We start from the raw sequence: 21331 nt of genomic DNA, 5'->3' as shown, positions 1-21331 counted from the left end.
TAATATAGTGCCAGACATATTGCAAGTCTCTAGTAGACATTGGGTGGTTATTATCACTCTCATCCTCAGCCCACAAAGCAGAGATGATTTCTAGAGAGCAGAACAACTATGCACCAGACTTATCTCATGAACAATGGACCATATCTGTCTAAGTCTTCCAAATTGTCTTCCACTATTCTTCTTTCCCTTCAGGAATGAGTCAAGAGTGTGAATTTAGGAGAGAAAAAAAAAGAAAGGGCATGGAGTTGGGTGGCTTAGGAGGTGGGAGGACCTGGGAGGAGTTAGTGGAGGGGAAAGCATGATCAGAATATATTGTATGTCCATTTTTTTCAGTTAAGAATAAAGACTGCTGAGTGGTGTATTGGTGAAATTATTAAGGCCACACCACGTAGTTAAAAGGAAGATTTATTTAGTGGTAACTTACAAAAAAGGGATAGGTAGGTCGTGGGGTCTGGGGAAGGTGTATCGCAGTCCCGTGGTGTTCTCTGGAGCTCTGCTCAGTTAACCTCCACCGTCAAGGGTCCAGGAACTGTGAGAGCACTGGCCCATCCAGATCTTAGGTCTCCAGGTGCCTCCCTTCACCCCTCCTTGTAGGCGTGACAGTTGCCAAAGCCTCAATGGGGGTTGGAACTTCCAGATCAAAGCTGGAGTGGCTACCCACTACATCTCCCCCTTTTTGTCTAAATAAGGTTATAACCTAATACAAGACTATATACAAAGGAATGGTTATCAAATATTGTCCAGGAATAATGAGGGATAATGACCTAGCTAAGATGGAACTACAACCAATGCAAACAATATCAACCAAGAAACACATACTAAAACCCAGAGAAGTATAGAGCATAGGTAAATGGCATGTTACAAAGATCATTAAAAAAGGTGTTCTATCCTAAAGAACCTGAATCTAATACTTAATATGTTCTATCTAAGATAATATATATATATATATGTGTATATATATATATATGTGTATATATATATATATATACTAAGTTGTAACTATAACTGCTAGTCTTCAATCCCATCAAAGACCTGAGAAGGAACATAATGGTACCTGAGAAATGGAAGATGGATTCAAGCAACTTTCGGGAATCTTGTAAGAGTAGACGGAGACAGCTGGCAGCCTGGACAGTCACCTAATGTTTCTCAGCATTGTTGGTGCATTCAAATTGGCTACAGGCCTAGAGTATCTGACAGACCATTTTCAGAAGCAGGAATTCTGAAAGACCATCTTACCCTGTCTTGGCAGAGTACAGTGGTCGATTTCCTTGTGTCCCGCATGTCCAGAAAAGACAGCATTGCTTTCGTACTGTCAGCCATCATGGCAAGGGCAGTTCTTTGCTTAGTAGGCCATTTTGTGCCAAGAAGACAAATTTCCAAATGGAAATGTCTTAGAAGCCCAACATTCTCTCAGGATCAAATTGGTGCAGCCAGGAGCAATTGTGTCTCACGTCAACGTCAACAGAATTCTAAGTTATTTAAATGCCATATTCTCTAGGTCTGTGAAGTGTTTGAAGATTACCTGTCCATCTGACCTATGTGTCTCTAAATCTGGTTAACCTAACTAAAGTAACTATAGAGATGACAAGCATAGGTGATTATAAATCTGTAAGTCTTATCTACCGAAATAACCTAAGGACTAAGGCTTCATGTAAACAAGGTAAACAGTCTATAAGCAAATGTATGGTAAAGAACAATGACTTCAAAATTGTGACAATACACAAGATATTTATAGCAGAGGTAGGAATGAATAGTGCGATACGCAATATGACAATAATCTTAAATATATATCAATATACCTAATATCCTAAACAGAAGTAGAACATACATAAAGTATGACAGATATAAAGTATGACAGATATAAATTTACATTTGCATCAATATACAAATATTTCAAACAAGAGTAGAAATATATGTACATTATAACAAATATAGTTCTGTATTTGTTTCAATATACAAATTATCTTAAACAGGAATATAAAAATAGTTTACATTTGTATTAACATATAAGAATCCATAACAGTGCAAATTACAGTGCAAATTATCTAAGGCTACTATTTTACTAAATTTGTTTACTAGTATATACAATAATCTACCATAATATCTTATACCTATCCATTCCATTTTGGTGGTGTGCATCTTTAATCCAAGCACTTAAGAGGCAGAAACAAGAGGATATCTGAGGCCAGCCTGGTCTACAGAGCAAGTTCCAGGTCAGTCAGGGCTACACAAAAAAATCTTGTCTCAAAACAAACAAACAAACAAACACCCAAGAAAGAAAAAGAGTATGAGTGGTTTAGGCTGGACAGGATATAATATGCTTCTAATCTCAAAACATGGGAAGCTGAGACAGGAGGATGATGAGTTTGAATATCGTACATACTACATAGTGAAAATTTGTCACAAACACCCTCAAATAAATAAATAAACACAATATTATAAAAGGACATAAATTCAGGAGTCAGGTATTTCTTGGACTCAATCTATACCAGAAAAAAAAAAAAAAAAAAAAAAAAAAAAAACAAGTAGTATAGACATTGGCCCAAGCCATGAAGCAGAAACTTCTAGCTTCTTTGTTGTACCAAGTGGTAGGTAGCCCTTGACTTACCATGTCATAGGAATGTCTAGGCCTTCTGGTTTAGGAAGTCCATGCAAGGGGGTTTGCACAGAACATGGACTTGAGGGCAGCAGCTTTGCAGCCTCCATATTCTCACTCCATGTGACTCATGGTTATTAGCCTTGCCTATTTACTTATGTCATCTCCAAGAGTCACTCACATTTTATTCCCCATAGAGCTATATATTTATATCCATTATCATATTCAAGTACCAGGACAAATCACCTAAGTTAAAATAAACCCTCATCTTTAACCCTCAGTGCTTCAGTTTGGGCTTAAATCCTGTTTCTCTTGACATTCTTATACCAGATGTCCTAGGTTTTACCTTCAACAGAAAAGAATTCCTCTTCAGTGGGGCAATTGAGTCTTCAGAAATAGGAGCTTATGTTCAGCTTATCAAACTTGGATCCAGTTCCTCCTCCATGATAATTAACATGCAATGATATTCCAGATTCTTTCTCCCTGGCAGGGACCGGGCACTCCTTTCGAGGTTCAAGCTGGTTCTGAATACACTGAGATAAATCTCTGCCTTTGTCACACTGTTGAACTGCTAATAAAGAGAGCAGGCAGGCATTGTGGCAGGCTTTCTTTGGTCAGAGAGCCCTAATGGTGTGTCAGGATTATATAATTCACCCTCCAAGAGCATCCAAAAAGAGATAAATTGTTTGGTTGGGAGAAATTAACCACGGATTGATCCTATCTGTTTTAATTTAACACAGGACGGCTTAGACGACACCAAGGAGCAGATGGGCTATTGATCTGACAACAGGATAATCAGAGCATCAAAGCTGGGATGGGAGAGTGAGAGGAGGAGCTTTTGAAGCACTTGGGACTCTGCCAGAGTATCCCTCTTGGAATGAATGCCATCTTTTAATTGGGCACGCGCCTTTGCCTGCTAACAGTTCTTATTATCGGTAAGAGCTCCCAAGGTCTGGACCTGCATGGAGCTTTCTGGTAAAGAGCTTATGCTGGGTGTGCTGGCAAAGGGATGCAACTTGGCAGTGGAAGGGTGTAAACTGTGGGGGAGGGGAGCGAAGAGTTGGATACTGTGCTCTGGGAAGCCAGTTCAAAAAATGATGGAGACAGAGATAGCCGAGTTGGAATTAGAATCATCTGGGTGAACTTGGAAGCTACAGTCTTTCTGTCTTTTGTTTCTTTCTTTTTTTTTGAATTCTTTTCCTTAAACAAATGTTCTATCTCCCTTCCACCAGTTTGTTTCACTCCTGCCTTGATTTTCCAATTCCCAGCCTCTTTATTCTGTACCTACAATCATCTTCTCCCTGACCTCAAGAGCGAGGTTTCTTTGGGAGCCAGGCAAAAGTATATATTGAAGCTGAATGTCTCCAGGGTGTTGGGGGTGGGGTCATGAGTGTGGTCACATTGTACCCACAGCTTTGCCTGTGACTGAGGTTTCTCCACTGGCTCCTATACAGTCAGTTAAAAGCCGACTGCCCCAAGATGCTCCCAGATGGGTCAGACAGAGTTCTTGGGATACTATGGTGACTGCTGGGTCAGGATGCCCTGACACATAACCCAGCTAAGGCCCCAGCCAAGGCCAAGTATCAAAGGGCAAATGCAGACACAGGGAGTCAGGGAAAGGGCAAAGGAGTCCTGAGAGGGACACTTGGGAGTTTTACAAGCTGAGTATGCCTGACTTTGAGAAGAGCCTGTTTCACTCATGTCAAGGATCCTCTTTGGGAATGAGGTGGTAGTGGCAGACCGTGGAGAAGCATAGTTTGTCCTGGGTTGGGGTCTGTGGGTGGGGTTCTGAGGAGTGTCCAGTGCAACAGGAATGTATCGACCTTTATCTCTGTGAGGTGACAGTATGCCTTAGAAAACAACTGCTCTTGGTAAGGGAAATGGCAACAATTACACAAACTTAGGCCTTTAGTGAGGGACAAGGAAATGGTGGTTGAACTTTCTCCCTGCTCTCTTCTGCCTTCTCCACTATCCTACCTTTCAACCCATTCCAATGCAGGACCTCCAGTGATCTTCTTCATGATTTAGAGTTAGAAAGGCCTCATATCTCATCAGGACACCACCACCATCTCCTGAGCACTCTTCTTACAATGGGAATTTAAATAGTTTGATAGTTACCTTACATCAGTTCTCATGTATCTGCAGGGATATTTCTAACTGAGATAACACCACCACCTACCCTACTATTACTGAAAACATCTTGGATATATGAGAAGAAACAGAGGGCACAGAGGCCTTTAAAAAAAAGGAAATTGGCCAGGAAGTGGTGGTGCACGCCTTTAATCCCAGCACTTGTGAGGCAGAGCCAGGCAGATCTCTCTGAGTTCGAGGCCAGCCTTGTCTACAGAGTGAGATCCGGGACAGGCACTAAAACTACACAGAGAAACCCTGTCTTGGAAAAAAACAAAAACAAAAACAAAAAAAAAAAAGAAAGGAAATCATTAATTAATTAATTAATTCAACTTGAAGATCTACTATTACAAATTTCTAGACTCTGTGGATTCAGTAGTAATTTTGCTGGCTTTAGGAACCTTGCATTACAGAAGAGTGAGAGCAGCTGTAAGAATCTATTTCAGATATTGTGTGCTATGAAGATTTTCTTTTCATTTTTTTTGGTTTTTTTTTAATATTTTTTAACTGAAATAAATTATATCACCTTTCCCCTTCTTTTTTCTCTCTCCAGTCCCTACCAGACACTCTCCCTTGAACCTCTTCCATGTCCTCCCACTCAGGTTGATAGCCTTTTTTATTTATTAATATTGAATATATGTATGCGCTTGTATATATATATGTGTGTGTGTGTGTGTGTGTGTGTCCTCTCACTCAGGTTGATAGCCTTTTTTATTTATTATTATTGAATATATGTGTGTACTTGTATATATATATATATATGTGTGTGTGTGTGTGTGTGTGTGTGTGTGTGTGCTTATATGTGTGTGTGTGTGTGTGTGTGCGCGTATGAATGTATGCATAGAAATTCAGCCTGCTGAGTCCATTTTTGTTGCTGGCATGTATATGGCTTTTGGTGCTAACTGCTCTGCATTTGACAACCGATAAGGGGATTTCATCCTTGGGAGAGGCTAATTCTTATTTTCCCAGAAGTCAATAGTTGCCTGTAGTTCTTTGTCTAGAGGTGGGATCTTGCAAAAAAATTTCCCCTTCTGTGTTATCATTTCCATTGATATTACCATTGTGCCTATCTTGTTTATGCAGCTATTTCTAAGAGAGGCTGTTTCACAGCAGACTTCCTGGTATTCTGGCTTTTACAGTCTTCCCAACCCCTCTTCTTCAATGTTCCCTGAACCATAGATACAGGAGCTGTGATGCCGATATATCCACTGTGATTGAGCTCCTCACCATCGATTGATCTCTGCATTGTGTCCAGTTGTGGTTTGCTGTGATGATCTCCATTTGTTGTAAAGACAGATTCCTTTGATGAGGGGTGCTAGCTAGAATTCCGTGTGGGTATAAGGATAAGATTTAGAATGCATACGAAGTTATGTTGGTCTAGCAAAGTGGCAGGAGCAGATTCTTTGCAAAGGTCCATGATCTCACTAACCCTGGGAATCTGGCTAGGTTTCCAGGACTAGGTATGATTTCCCTCCCCTTGAGTGGTCATTGAGTCCAATAAGATAGCTGTTGGTTGCTGTGTGTGTGTGTGTGTGTGTGTGTGTGTGTGTGTGTGTGTGTGTGTGACTTATTGCACCTTTATGACTGTCTTGGCTAGGAAGATCTTTAAAAAGTCATTATAATAAGATTTGTGCTCTTCATTTCTATATCAAAATGAAACTTTAAAATTAAACAAAGATCAGTCACTCTAAGTACTTTATGTATTTCTGTTATTCAGTTTCAGTTGATAGGGGAATTTTATAAATTTGTTTTTTCTGTTTTTAATTCAGTTTTATAGCTATGACAACAGGCCCATGACTTAACTCACATATTCCATTTAGATATATTTTTTTTCATACAGCAAAGCCTGCTTTTTCCTTCTTTTTAAAAATGCTCATCTGAGGGAAAAGCAGAATTTTTGATGCCCGAAATGATAATGACTTCTTTTTTCCACCTAAGAGAAATACCAGCTAAAGGAATGTTAGACTCTTGCCACAGTGGAAAAATAATAAAGTATATTAATAGCTGAGCAAATGGACCTTGCTGGGAAGCATTTTCGACCTTCAATGGTCTCACAGAGATAGAATGGTCCTGAACCTAAAGTCTTTTCTTCACTATTACCTTTTAGTACTTTCCGAAAAAGGACTAAAACACCTTTCAATTAAAATTGCCAAATCATTTGAAGTTGAACGTCGAATGCCTGAGGATCAGAGGCCCTGGGTGAGGGGAGCACTGGAGGCCACGGGTCTTGTTAGAAATTCAGCCTGGCCTCCCTCTGCTTTTCCTGCAATTTCAGTGTGGTCCTGCTAACGGGGCTTGGGACTTCACCTGTGGCTGCAAAGGCAATAAAACTTGCACATGCATGACAGGTGAAGAGACAGGCTGCATGGCATCCATGGCTGTTAAGCTATGGGTGAAGGGATCTTCCATCTGCTGTTCCCAAGCTGCTAATTTAGGGGAAAATGCCATTCAGATCCACTGATAGTCATAGACCTCTGCACAAAGGTTTCATGTACAAATGGATAAAATGTATGCTAAAGAGAGCTACGTGCAAGAACACAGATTTTGGCTCACCCAGATCCTTTAGTGTTCTGGCTTCAGACTTGCTGGCTAGGTGAATGAACTGTCTGATTTACATAGGTTGCATAGCCTAGTTGTCTTCATTCATCATCTTCAAGGAAGAAAATAATAGTACCTGGTTAGTTCTTAGGGTTGGTAAAATGGTTAATGAATTCACATATTTAAAACATAGCAGTGACTACTGAACATTCAACACAATGGAAGAGTGGGTTGTTACTAACCCTGGATCTTAATTTTTTTTTTACTCAAAAAAGAGATTAACACCAATATCTTACACAGCCCATGCTGTTTAAGTGCCTTGAGATAGTGCACTCTATTGTGAATAGTGATACAATGAACAAATGGAAATTAATTTACCCCATGTAATTTTTTAAAGTTTGAAATTTTCAATTTAGATGTTCTGATTTATTTCATTAATTTAATCACTATTCAATTAGTTAAAAAGAAAATTACTCTCAGTCACCCCCATTTATAATATTTTAATGTTACATGTGGCTGGCGTTGAGAGTCTCCAGAAAGGGTTTTCATTAAAAATGCTATGCAAAAAATCAATACATTGCATTAAAAACAATTATGAAAAATATGACAAATGAGAAAAACAGCTCATTATTTAGAAGTAGACCTGGGAGGGATGGAAGGCCCATTTGGGATACTTAGAGATAAACAAGATGGATAACTTGGTGCAATGCAATATGGAGTAACTGAAGTACTTACTGTGGATTTATGAAAGATCAGGTTCTAGGCCAGCATAGGAGCATAGGAAAGGCCATCCTTATCTTCACTCTTCACAGAGAATGCTCAACTTCAGAGCATTACACACATAACTGTGATGAAGGAGGGATACAAAGTGGCCCACTTCTCAGTAGAGATCTAGTCTCAGGTTGTTAATATGGAGGAGTGTTTAGAAATGATATCACTTAGTCTTTCACGCAATTAGAATTCTGTTCCATCATAAGATTCATTTCTAATTTCATAACCTAATTACATGTTTACTTGTTTCTCAGTTCCTAAGCAAATACTCGCTATAGGTCACAGTTGTGGGAGAAACTCAAGTTAACAGAGCATCTTACTAGTCACATGTCTCGTGCCTAAAGGGAACCTAATCTTTTTATGCCCTTAGCTGATTGGATGAGGCCTGCCCATGACATGGAAGATATTCTGCTTTATCCAAATATGTTAATCTAACCTAAAAACTACTTTCATTAAAACCTACAAATTAATTATTGACCAAAAACCTTGCTACTGTGGCCTAGGCATGAAAGCATCTCCCTCAGGCAGCACCCTTGGTCCTGGAGGCTTCATAACCCAGAATGAAACAAGCAAGTACAATAGCATACTGCTTTGTATACTTGCTCTTAATGATCCAGGGGGATTTTGGGAAGTGAAAGTGGGAAAATGGAGCAGATAACCAATCCGAGGATTATAGAGGGGACGTCACAGAAAATAGAAAGCCAAATTGATCTGGAATGCCGAAACACATACAGTCTTTGGCAGGTTGAGAAAAACACAACATATGGAGAAAGCAAAGAGAACTGATGGGGAAATCACACATAAGTGCACACATGTGTGCATGCATGCTCATGGACACATGCACATACTGGAATCACAGATCAAAAGTTGAAGGTTTCCAAAGACAGCCTGGCTATTGCGATGTGCTGTTAATTATTTGTACTACTCATTTTAACTCTAGTAGCAAGTAAGTCATTTTACATACAGCTAATATTGTTTGTATTGAAATTTTTCATCAAAAAATGTCTTTTCCCCACTGCCTACTATTTATTGTTAGCTATCACCTTCCTTTTAACAATGTTCTGATATAGATACCAATTCAGACAATATGGCATCTTTAAATGATTATATATATGGCTAATACATACATCTGATATGGTATAAATATTACATATGGCTCATAAAATCTTCATGTCAGATTATTTTGTGTTCATATCAAGAAGTTTCATATAGGCTTAGCTGCATGTTCAGTTTTACAAGCATTTAACAAAAAAGGCAGAATTTCAGTCTAGGATTTTTCTCACTTTGACTGCTCCAGCTACAGCAGGAAGGTCATGTGAAAGTTAGTGTCTGGCCCCACACCAAGTGATTGAAGTGAGTGACTGGGCATGTGCGAATCCACACTCACCGATAAGAGGTGGGGATGATAGCAAACTGCATAGCTCATGCCTCATGGGAAATGGCAGGTGCTACTCCACTCCGGCTAAGTGTTCCTGCTTAGGAGAGCAAACTTCTGTTGCAAAACTCTAGACTCCAAGAGACACTGGAATTCTGTTTTTATTTTTTGTCTCTTTCTTTTAAAATACAAAATATCTTTATTTTTAAATGCTGGCCCCAATACATAAAAACATGATGCTGGCCAAATTAAACACATTTTCTGGCTGTGTGGTTCCCATGAGTTTTTTTTTTTTCCCGCCAGTTTTTGATTTTTGCTTTATGCTCTTATTCCTCCTGATATGTAACTGTTTCTAACACCTTAATATTGTAGCACCTCAGAGTGTTTAGATATGTAGCAATAATATTTGTGAAGCTAGATGTGGTCCCATATGACTTTCGTCACACTATCTGAGGTCAGGAGAGAAGAGGGTCTTATATTCTTACAGACCTTTAAGAAACAGTGGTTGTGGGATAAACATACTTATCCCAGCAGACACAATTGAAAAAGGACTTGCACCATTCATTCAGACCCTGTGCTCTTTGTATTATGTGGCTGTCTTCAGCAGTAGGCAAGTTAGAAAGTATTAAACTAACCAGTGATCTAGAGTGGTGGAGAGGAAAGTATCAGTGGTTTTTCCTAAGCTTGTGTTCAAGGAAATTAAGCTTCTAGAAATGCAGAACTGGTCAGGAATCAGAACTAAGTTGGAAAGTCAGGAATTGGCTGTTCTCAGCTCTAAAAACATTAATTGAGAACCCCTGTAACAGTGGGCATCAGTAATGATTACAATGACATTGGATGGAGAGATATCTCAGAATCAGCTATGATTTATCTCTTGAGTATGCAATTACTAAGCACCTACTGTTTTCCAAGTAGCGTGCAGTGTCCTTCATCTCTCTACTCCTCTTTCAACACTCTGTCTGAAATGAGAGCTCAAAGTAAGAGTCCTAGGACAATGGCAGGTTGAAGAGTGATTTATTCACTTGAAAATATAGTCCAATTCTTTACTCTCTTGACTCTAGTCATGGAAATGATTGTTCTTGGGAGGAAGTGAAAAGACAGGAATTGCATTCTGAAAACCATCTAATCTTTAGATAATGTCTGTTGAACCCCAATGAACAAATGAATGTCTAAAGATTCTGAATAATACATCAAGGACAAATAATTGACATGATTAATGGACATAAGCTCTAACTTCTGTCTTCTGTAAAATGTAATTCATTTTTTATGATGCCATACCAAATAATATAAGATAATAAACATGGGTTTTGGCATTCAAAGATATTCCAGGCTACAGAATTGGATTTAGATAAGTCATGAGTGTGTGTGTGTGTGTGTGTGTGTTGTTGTTGTTGTTGTTGTTGTTGCGTATGTGTAGGCAACTGAATGCATATGTATGTTGAGACCAGAGGTCAATTTTGGATGTTGTTTCTTAGGTGCTGTCCACCTTGTTTTTGAGATAGGGTTTCTCATTGGCCTAGAACTTGCCAAAGAGATTAGACTGACTAACTAGTAAGAACCATAGATCCACCTGACTCTGCTTTCCTGTACTGGGATTATAAATGCACCACTACACCCTTTCTTTTTAAAACATGAAGTTTTAGTGTTTTCATTTTGTTGTATGTACTTCTGCCCTAGACATCTAGGTAACCCAGACTCAGAAAGACAAACATGGTATGTACTCACTCATAGGAGGATACTAGATGTGGAACAAGGATGACTGGACTGCTACTCACATCACCAGAGAGGCTATCTGGGAAACAGGACCCCAAGAAAGACACGGGGATTGCCCAATGACGGAGAATGGCTGAGATCTACATGAACAACCTGGACATGAGTGGTAGTAATGAAGGGCGAGGGTCAAGGGAAAGACAGCCTGTGGGAATGGGAGATCCCAGCTGAATCAAGAACAGAGAGGGAGAACAAGGAATAGGAGACCATGGTAAGTGAAGACCACATGAGAAAAGGAAGAAACAAAGTGCTAGAGAGGCCCACAGAAATCCACAAAGATACCCCCACAATAGACTGCTGGCAATGATTGAGAGACAGCCAGAACTGACCTACTCTGGTGATGGGATGGCCAAACACCCTAATAGTCGTGCTAGAAACCCCATCCAAAGACAGGGATCTGGATGCAGAGATCCATGGCTAGACCCCAGGTGGAGCTCTGGGAGTCTAATTAGCGAGAAAGAGGAGGGTTTATATGAGTGAGAATTGTTGAGACCAAGGTTGGATAAAGCACAGGGACAAATAGCCAAACGAATGGAAACACATGAACTGTGAACCAAAGGCTGAGGGGCCCCCAACTGGATCAGGCCCTCTGAATAGGTGAGACAGTTGATTGGCTTGATCTGTTTGGGAGGCCTCTAGGCAGTGGGACTGGGTCCTGTGCTCATTGCATGAATTGCCTGTTTGAAACCTGGGGCTTATACAGGGATGCTTGGCTCAGTTTGGGAGGATGGGACTGGACCTGCCTGGACTGAGTCTACCAGGTTGATCTCAGTCCTCGGGGGAGGCTTTGCCCTGGAGGAAGTGTGAATGGGGGGTGGTCTGGGGGGAAGGGGAGGGGGGCAGGAGGGGAGAGAACAAGGGAATCCGTGGCTGATATGTAGAACTGAATGGTATTGTAAAATAAAATAAAAGGAAAAAAATACATGTTCCTAAACATAAAAAAACATGAATTTTAAAGGATTAAATTCAAGTCCTCATGTTTGCAAGACAACATTTCACCCATCGGACTACCATTCCAGCTCTGAGATAAGTCTCTTTAGGGGACTCTTACTTGATAGCTTGTGTGGTAGGCTCTAGGGATTCACAGGTAAGCCCTTGAATAGTAGTAGACCATAAAGCCTACTACACAAGACAACATTTTATGTGAGCTTTTTAAAACCATGTGACTGGCTTCTAGGATGCTAATGGAACTTGGAGGGTAAGAAAAAAATGTGCAAATATAACTGTCATCATTTGGTGCCATGGCGTCTGTGTATGTGTTCCTTATGGGCAAGTGATTCTTTGAGGAGAGAGGAGGGCAGGATGCTGGACCAGGGAAGGCATGTCAGTACAGGCAAATAGAGATACAGGCAGAAGAAAGGGTGAAAGATTTTGGAATAGTGAGGAGCAGAAGACTGCAGGATTGGGGGTCTGGAGATCATGTGCACTGAGGGAGGACAGCTGTGGAGAAGAGGAAGAATAATGATAAAATGGCAAAGTAACAGACAGCAAGCAAAAAGTTAGGGATCCTAGAAATGAGAACATGTGATGAGAACAGACTCTACAGAAGCTGCCTACAACTGAAGGGATGCCTGCCAACATCTCCATGAAAGGGTTCTTTCCTCTTCTCTCCTCAGTAGAAGAGGGGAGAAGAGCATCCCTTAGGTCATTCAGGGCATGGTGATGGGAACACCTGGCTAGCTGGGATCAGGGGAAAGCACAAGTTGGAATAAAGTGTCCAGGGTTAATTACCTAGCCTTTTGATGAGCGATTCTAGGTCATGTGAAACACTCCACATGGTCAAATGGTTTAATCAAGGACACACGTTTTTCTTCTTCTATTTATTGTCATACAGCATGGGATATATTCATAACCTACAATACTCATGCTCAATCTTTTTTTTATTAAAATTTTTCATGTATTTTTACATCCTGACTGAAGCTTCCCCTTTCCCCTCCTCCTATCTCCTCCCTCTACCTCCCTCTCCCTCCTCAATCCACCCTCCTCCACCTCTGTTCAGAAAGAGGCAGACCTCCACAAATCATAACATATCAAATTAGGTAAGACTGAACTCCTCTTCTTGTATTAAGACTGGGCAAGGCAGCCTAGCACTAGGAACAGGTTCCCAAAAGCCAGCCAAAGTGCATAGCTGGGGTTATCTCCTGGTCCTGCCTGGCCCATGGTCAGGACAAATCTCTCTCATCTGCCAATCTCGCAGCTACTCCGACCCAAATAAACACACAGATGCTTATGTTATTTAAACTCTTTGGCCTAATGGCTCAGGCTTTTATCTAGTTTTTATATCTTAAATTAACCCATTTTTATTAATCTATAAGTTGCCATGTGACTTGTGGCTTACTGGTATCTTAACATCTGTTTCTCATGGTGGCGGTGGCAGCATCTATTGACACAGCCTTCCTGTTCCCAGAATTCTCCTCTCTCTTTGTCCCACCCATACTTCCTGCCTGGCTACTGGCCAGTCAGTACTTTATTTATTAACCAATCAGAACAACACATTCACAGCCTAGAGAACATCCCACAGAAAAAGTGTTAGGAACCACAGACCCTACTCCTACTGCCAGAAATCCCAAGCCACACAACCATCACACATATGCAGAATGCCTAGGCTGTTCCCACACAGTCTCTCTAGCTATTGGTCCATAATCTGTCAGCTCCCACATGAGCAGGCCAGTTGTCTCTGTGGGTTCCCTTGTGATGATACTAACCTCCCTGGCTTATACGATCCTTTCTCCCTCTCCTCAACAGGATTCCCAAGACTCAGCCCAGTGCTTCAAGCTCAATCTTAAACATTTATTTTTTATGTATCACTGTCTATAAACAACTCACAAAATCATGGAAGTTTGTTGTTTGTGGAGTTTATTTGGAAGTTTGTGTTGGTGGTAGAAAGTCAAAAAGTTGGGGAATTATTAAAATAGAATTAGATACCTGGAAATCATCTTTAGGGAAAATATACTTTAAATAACTTATGTAAAAGCCATAGGCAAAGTTGGCATCATTATGTCTGTTCTGTGGATGAGGAGGCTGAAGCCCATAGGATGAATGGAAGCAGTGCAGCATGGTAGCACTTTGGGATCTGAACTCCGACTAACAGAAAGCTCTTCTTTGCTATTTCTTGGTGTATCACGCTGGGTAATTTGCCCTTCACTTAGTTTAGGCTATATTTACTCACATCCACAGTCTTCCCTCTACTCTTCATGAGCATCCTTTTATTTATCTAGTATATTCAGAGCTAGTAGATGGATCACCAGTGACCCAGTTGCTCAGCTCTGGTCCTCAGATGTCCCTTCACCTTTTCTCTGTATTTTTTCTAATTCCTCCACATACTCACCAAGTCTTGCTGCTTCTTTGCCACATTCAGTTCAAATATGTTCCCTTCTTTCTATCCCCATCACATCTAGTATGATCTGTATTCTTACTTCTCAGCTCTTTGAATAATCTTCTATCTACTTTGCTTTAAAAACTATTATCTGGATTTATCGAGGGACCTTTTTAAACTTCTAACTTAACAATACACCTAGAATTCTAAATAAGACATTTTATGATTTCCTTAGTGAGGATAAAATGAAACCTTTCTCATTTTGCCATGAACCTATTGCTTGATTCTAAAGCCCTGTACCCAGACATACCCCTTCTTTTGCATGTTTAAGTTGTTCTGGATTTTTTCCAGTGTTAAAAATGGGCCACTGAAGCCGGGCGGTGGTGGCGCACGCCTTTAATCCCAGCACTCGGGAGGCAGAGGCAGGTGGATCTCTGTGAGTTCGAGGTCAGCCTGGGCTACCAAGTGAGTTCCAGGAAGAGGCGCAAAGCTACACAGAGAAACCCTGCCTCGAAAAACCAAAAAAAAAATGAATAAAAATAAAAATAAAAATAAAAAAAATAAAAATAAAAAAAATGGGCCACTGACTCTTCCTGCCACATAATGGTCACATTTTCTTTTCTATCTGTATGGAATGTTCTCCTCATCTTCTTCCTCTTCTCTTTCTTTTTCTCCTAAATAAATTCTATTCATCTCTTGGATCTTATTTTAAATCCCATATTTCAGAGAATCTTCCTCATCTTTAAATTTGCTTAGGTGTCTCTGATTACAGTCCCACCAAGCTGTGAACTTTCCCCTCCTGATAGTTCCTGAACTAAATGGATTATACACTCCAGGCTCAGGGCTTGCAACACAGTAGGTACTCAGAACATATTTACTGAATGAATGCATAGTTAAATATGGGCCACTTGAAATGAGTTAGATAAAAGGGCTGTCTAAAAGTCAGCATTCAACAAAACAGCTGTTATACATACAAAATGAAAGTGCAAAGTTGAGATTGGAAACTTGCCTTCTCTGGTTTAAGAAACCATGCCTTTTGTACTACATTTCCTTGTTTGTAGTTTCTAATTGGAAGTTTGAGTCCTATAGTTTTAATTTTCCAAACTTAGTAGAGTATTTCCTCTGATTGTTGAGGATTTCCATGAATTAGTTATTTTGTGTTGAGGAAAACAAAGGATCTACTTTTAAATAAACTTCAGCAAACTGATTCACCTGGGTCAAGATGACCAGACTCTCAGACAGGTATAAAGAATTGCAGTATTGTTCCAAAGTGAGGAAGATGGACATGAAGGTTATTGACCCAAGGAAGAGTCAAGTCTAAGGGTCAAGGTCAAGCCCAACAGACAAAGGTTGTGGTATAGACCCTGAAGAAAGCACACTGACAATTTATAGAGCTTGGTATGTCTGGTTTCTGTTGCTCCCACCAAGACAGCTTCTCTGACCTGCCTTGTGATTACTTATTTTTTCCATAAAACCTGGCTTTTCTCTTATTAGACAAATGTGACCACCAAACAAAGCCATTTTGAGATTTGAAAAAGTTAATTAATGGGGACCATTTTATAATACTAAAGTAATAACCTAGAATCTATGTTTGTTTTAGTGACTATTATAAGTGATGTATAATAAAACAATGATGTTTTTATTAATTAATAGCAATGTGGTAGAATACTAAAATCATGAATGTTAATCAATTTTAATCATTAATTATTATACAAGAGAGCAGAAGGTTAAAGCATTCGCCTTTCTATTATTTCCCAGCAGGCCTTTCAGGCAGGTGTCCCTGGTTTCAGGAAGAAGAGGAGAATGTGTGAACTGTGGGCACTTTGCTCCTAAAGAGGAATGTGAGGGTGTTGGAGAGTATGGTATGCCTGTGGAGACTCTTGGGCTATCTCACACCTCCCCTGCCTTAGAGAGGGCTTTCCTTAAAGGCTCTGGAAGCAGTGACAAGCAGTGCTTTTGTGTGGGGAAAATGTAAGGCTGATTCTCCTAAACTCACCCTTCTCGTTGGGTTGGTGGGAGTAATGAGAAGAGTGGACAGAGATCAAGACCATTGAAACAGGTATCTTTTCTCATTGAAGGTCATAGAGACCTAGAATTTGCAATGCCCCTGCCCTACATCCCGCCAGTTTTAGTTCAACTGTTTTTTTTTTTAATCTTTGCATTACAATAATCATGTTTGGAATTGATTCCATGGGTAATTAGAACTTGATACACCATCAGTTTTGGTAACCTGGCCCTGGACAACATTCTATCCCTCACATCTCTCCTTTCCTTCCATCCGTCTTTCTCTTCCTGTCCTCTTCCCTTTACTTGAATCCTTCCTTTGTTCTTGTTCCTTCCTTCTTTGCCCATTACCTTCATTCTCTTGTCTCTATTTCCTTTCTTTATTTTCAAAGCCATTTCACATTGATTTGACCCTACTGATAGTCCCAGTGGAGAGAAATTGTAGGTGACAGCGTCTTCATTTTTACAGGAGAAAATGAGACATTAAGATGAGTGATTTGCCTCAGATCATAGAAAGTGGCCATGGCCAAGTTGGAACAAGACTATAAATTTCTGACTTCTCCTCTAGGATCCTTCTCAGTAATCATGTTACTTCTCAGGCAGCTTGTGGACATTATGCTTTCAAAGTGAGCCTTTACTGGGAAAGTCATATGTATCTGAAGTGATCTTGATCTCCCAAGTTTGAATTTACAGTTTATCTTTGGATCAGAAGTTTGCAGCCCCCGGGGTTTGCATCCTTATGCCAGGAGACAAGTTAGAGTAGAAAGAAACCTGCAGATTCCTCCAGCCTATATCATTCTCACTCAAGGGAATCAGTTATTGGAGTAGAATGAAATACAGAACAATTATGACAGTGAACACTTGGAGGTCCTTACTGTGTTGTAGGGCCTGCTCTAAATGTGTCTGCATGCATTGTCTCATTTAATGGTGACAATCTTTCCAAAATGCATGTACTTAGTTGTTTACATGAGGAGGTTAAGGCAGAAGAACTTAAATGGTTGCCACATGTCACACAATTAGCAAGCACTCAGAGGAGCTGAATTTGAATCTAACACATCTGGATTCAGGATTACTGTACATAACCATTGTGCGTGGGTGCTGCATGCATATGCACACATATGTATGTATGTATGCTTGAGTGATTCCTAGTGTGTTTGAATTTAACACATTTGATGTACCTATAATGTAATTTTACCATCTATCCTATCATGTCCCTATTCAAACCACATATTTCTGGGATCTATGAATCTCTCTGAAGGTATTTTCTGTACAGTAATTCCCACTACAGGGTGAAGTGACCTCTTACTTACCTTTGCAACCCTGTCAATTCCTTATAGCATATGTGCCTACAGTGTTTGCAGAATTTCTGACATTGTTTTTCTAGTGTCATTCTGCCCCCCAGCCATCCCAGAAAGTTTACAGATACATTTCTGAAATGCCTCATTTGTTGGCAATAAGCTTGGTTAGAAGAAACCCAGTCTCCCTTAGAATAGATACTTATTTGAACTCTGACATTATGGCACTGGGTAGCACCAGGTGTTTTGGAATAAGCAGATGAATTATTAATGCTGTCAGAGAAATTAAATCAGTCATCACTTAAGATTTCTGGGTCTCAATTTGCTTTCTCTTCAGTATAATAAGGAATTTCGATGATATGGCACTTTACTTACTAGCATTAAGTTTTCATAATCTTAGGTCATGTAGCTCTTTAGCCACACTCAGTTTTGATATTATGAAGCTCAATTCTGTGGACATCAAACAGGCTTTCCCTATTTATATACACATTATGAATGAAGTTGCTCTCTAAAGAGGCATTCAATGTGACTTCTGCCTGGACGCAGACTGACAGTCATTCATATAGGTCCAGACCTGATGTCACCTGCTCTGGAAGGTTCTCCCATTGCTCTTTCCATAACTCCTTATACCCCTCCCTGAATTCTTTATGTAAAGTAAGTTTCTTATCATTTCAAGTCCCAGTATTTCCAATGTCTCTACTGTTGGATTCATGTTTTTTTTATTACTGATATTTTAAAAGCTACATTTATTTATTTATTCATTGGTGTGTACATGTGCGCATTTTGGGAGTTGGGGAGCACATGTCATGGTGTGCAGATCAGAGGACATGGAGATCAGAGGACAACTTGTAAGAAGTGGTTTTCGTCTCCTGCCATGTTGGGCCTGGGGATCGAACTCAGGTGGTCAGGCTTGGTGGCAAGTGCTTTGACCTGCTGAGTCCTCTCACTGGCCCTGATGAGTAATTGTTGATTTAAATTGTCTTTGCTATCAGTGTGTATTCATCTGGGAAAGAGGATATGTCTTTCTTGGAGGTAGTTAGGCTTGCTGCTTTCACTTCTTAACAATGAAACCAAACTAAGCAGAGCCAATGGAGCAAAAGTATTGACAGCATTGTTTGAATACCTGGGTCTGGCTGTGTCTGAATCTCTGAACTTCTTGTTTTGATTAACTGGACCCAAACAAACCTCTTCTTCTTTGCTCATTCTAGATTCAGCTGAATTTCTGCTACTTGTAACTGAAAGATTCATTGTTTCTGATCACAAGGGGCCCTGTTTGGCAGTAGCGTTAGCCTTGTAATTGAACAATTTGTGAGGGGGTTCTTGAGCAGCTCAACTCAAGAAGTGCAATCAAAACTCAGCAGAGGTATCCTTACCCGGAGGGTACTCAAAGTAGGAGCCATAGGTTGGCTTATTGACAGCACCTGAAAATATAGATCCTCATCTTAGTCCTATCAAATGCATACACATTCACAAGATGCCTAGGAAATGTATTTAACAATGTAGTCTGAGAAGAGCTGCTACAAAGGACACAGAGAAGGATATTTTTAGTTTTTTTAGGGCCCCATTTCCATAAAAGATGATACCAAAGATTTATTTGGGGAGACAGTAAAAATTATGGAAAGCAGAAGGAGGGGATATGAATTCCAGTAAGTGTATTGGTAAGTTTGTATACAAGGTTAGCAGAGGACATTGAGATGAGGCTCAGCAAGATGAGATGTGGTTTGTTGTGAGTCACAGGAGACCTTTACAGTAGCAACACATTATTTTGAAGGGTCTTCAGGCCAATGTGATGACTTCAGTGACTGGAAATCCATGGCAGAGGAAGAATTACTATATGAGTCTTAATAGTCATCACCTCAGGGAATGATTCCCTTCCTGGATTTGCCACGAATACAGTTAGAAAGTGTTATAGATTATCACCAAATGTCTCAAAAATGCTTGACTCACATCACAGTCAAATTCCTCCTTATCCATAATTGCTGCCCTTTGTCTTTTAAGGGCTGGCTTTAAATTGATTCAGGGGATCAATGGCAAACCTCAAGCCTTTCCCTGAAGACCATTTCCAAGGGTGTCCTGATATGAGTGGCAGCCAGTCACTATGTTTCTCTGAGTCATCCTCACCATCCCACAAAGATATGGCTTGGCAGTAAAGTCTTTTCTCCTTTTCGGTTTCATTGAACACCACTTCTGAGTCCGTGCTGGGCTAGGAGAAGATGGAGCTTGGCCTGAAAATGAAGTGAGATAAAATTACATGAAATTTATGATGTGACAGGGCAGGCTCATTTTGCTTCATGAATAATGGTTAATCACTGTTTGAATCAGAGACTATTTACTAGCTGGTTCTCATAAATCAAGCCAGAGGAATAGAAATATTTATCATGGGCTACTATCATGTGACTTTAATATGGCCAAATATTTTAATAAGATTGAAGATGCTTAGACAGGAATGGTTTAAATGATGGCAGACCTTAAGACATTAAGAGAGGAACCTAAAAATTTTGAAGGCAATCACTGCCCTTTAAAAATGAAGTTCAAATGGTGCCTGTGCATTTTGCTAACATGCCTGAAGTGCCCCTGGAAACTGGGATGTGGCCTAGATTTATGGTACCTGGGTCATTTTTCTGACTACCTTTTCCATTTTATAAAAACCATTAAATATAATTTATGAGAATGAAGAATACATTCTAAATGTGAACACATTTACAAGTGTTGGGGTGGGTCAAATGAAGGTGGTAGCTTGAGGCAGAGGAAAAAACCTTGACTGATAAGTCTATAATCATCAGATATAATATAAATCCTAAAACTACTGTGTGACCTTGATCAAGTCGTTGCTCTTCTGAAATCTTTATCTTTAAAATGATAGTGTTCTATAACTTCGTGTTTCTTGTTCAACTCCCTGTCCAAGTTGAGTGCAAACAGAAGACTTAAGTTTTAAGTTCAGTTATCTTGCTCCAATTCTGCACATGCATGATACACACACACACACACACACACACACACACACACACACACACACACAGAGTGGGGGAGAGAGACAGAGATAGAGATAGATGTGTGTGTGTGTGTGTGTGAGAGAGAGAGAGAGGGAGAGAGAGAGAGAGAGAGAGAGAGAGAGAGAGAGAGAGAGAGAGAGAGAGGAGAGAGGAAAGAGAGAGATCACATAAGACATTTTGGATGGTGTTCAAAATACATTGCTTAGGATTTATGGGGGAGATATGATTGACATTAGGAAAACCATTTCTGTGTCAGTGAATTTGTTGACTGATACACTTACTGTTCAACATATATCTCTAAATAACTTCCTTGTACCAGCAGAAGGCTAACTATGTACAATTTAAAGCAAGATTATTAGGTCATATGCATACTAACATATGATCTTTGTTAGAACTAATTCTTTCCTTAAAAGAATCAGCAAGGTGGTGTGTACGTGGGTTCTGGTGAGAAATGCTCCCATGTTGCATGTCAAGCTAGTAGCTGAAGCTCTGCCCAGAAACTCTCACTAGTTGTGGGGAATTGTTCTTATAGAAAAGGACACC

Source organism: Peromyscus leucopus, chromosome 16_21, assembly GCF_004664715.2.
Source record: "Peromyscus leucopus breed LL Stock chromosome 16_21, UCI_PerLeu_2.1, whole genome shotgun sequence".
NCBI classification, from domain to species: domain Eukaryota; kingdom Metazoa; phylum Chordata; class Mammalia; order Rodentia; family Cricetidae; genus Peromyscus; species Peromyscus leucopus.
This window is presented reverse-complemented; position numbering follows the sequence as displayed.